The sequence below is a fragment of the Notamacropus eugenii genome, chromosome 3 (genome assembly GCF_028372415.1).
Source record: "Notamacropus eugenii isolate mMacEug1 chromosome 3, mMacEug1.pri_v2, whole genome shotgun sequence".
In the NCBI taxonomy this organism is placed as follows: domain Eukaryota; kingdom Metazoa; phylum Chordata; class Mammalia; order Diprotodontia; family Macropodidae; genus Notamacropus; species Notamacropus eugenii.
Window position 1 is genome coordinate 455,656,763 of NC_092874.1, and position 1,209 is coordinate 455,657,971.

General features: G+C 34.2%; 1 non-coding gene across 1 annotated transcript; it reads right to left on the bottom strand.

Moving 5' to 3' along the window:
• Window positions 1-474: 474 nt before the first annotated feature.
• On the bottom strand, window positions 475-579 carry LOC140497872 (U6 spliceosomal RNA). The gene has a single exon (XR_011964883.1). It is a non-coding gene; the product is annotated as a U6 spliceosomal RNA (small nuclear RNA).
• Window positions 580-1,209: the final 630 nt, after the last annotated feature.

A 1,209-nucleotide genomic window follows, 5' to 3' on the forward strand; every position in this document is an offset into this window, starting at 1 on the left:
CACACCTCCACCAACAATGAATTAGTGTTCCAACTCTCCCACATCTCCAACATTTATCACCTCCCTGTTTTGTAATGTTAGCCAATCTGATAGGTGTGATGTGCTCTCTCAGAGTTGTTTTGATTTGCATCTCTTTAATCGATAGTGAGAGCATTTTTATATGACTATAGTTTAATTTCTTCCTCTGAAAACTGCCTGTTAATATCCTTTGACCATTTGTGAATTAGAGAATGACTTGTATTCTGTAAAATTTACTCACTTCTCTATATATTTGAGAAATGAGGGCTTTATCAAAGACGCTAGTTGTAAGAATTCTTTCTCAATTTGCTGCTTCCCTCCTAATCTTGGTTGCCTTGGCTTTGTTTGTGCAAAAACATTTCAGTTTAATGTAATCAATGTTATGCATTTTGTATTTCATAATATTCTCTATCTGTTGTTTAGTCATCAATTCCTCCATTCTCCATTGGAAAAAAAAAGCGTATGGAACATTTGACGAATTTGTGTGCCATCCTTGTGCAGGGACCATGCAAATCTTCTCTGTATCATTCTAATTTTACTTTACTGTCAAAGGAAGTACCGTTATTTCTTTACAGCACAATGGTATTCCATTAAATTATACACCATAGCTTATTCAGTCATTGCTCAATTAACAAGTATCCCCTCAATTTCCAGTTCTTTGCCACCACAAAAAGAACTTCTATAAATATTTTTGTACAAATGGGACTCTTTTTCTTTTTCCTTTGATCTTTTTCTGGTACAGACCTAGTAGGAAGGGTATATACTGTTTTCTAGCCCTTTGGCATAGTTTTAGTTAAGTTCCCCCCCAAGCCCCTCAGATCAGTTGACAGCTCCATCAACAGTGCATCAGTACACCTATTTTTTCACACCCCTTGCGGGAGTTGTATTTTATTATTTTCTTTCAACTAAGACAAACTGATGGGTATGAGGAGGTAAATCAGACTTGTTTTAATTTGAATTTCTCTAATTATTAGTGATTTGGAACATTTTTCATCTGACTATAGAGAACTTTGGTGTCTTCTGAAAACTACCTATTTATATTATTTGACCATTTATCAGTAGGGAAATAGCTCATTTTTTTTTTTTTATAAATTTGGCTCAGTTATCTAAATATTTGAGAAATGAGACCTTTATCATAGAAATTTGCTGTAGAATTTCCCCTCATTTTTCTGCTTTCCTTCTGATTGTGAC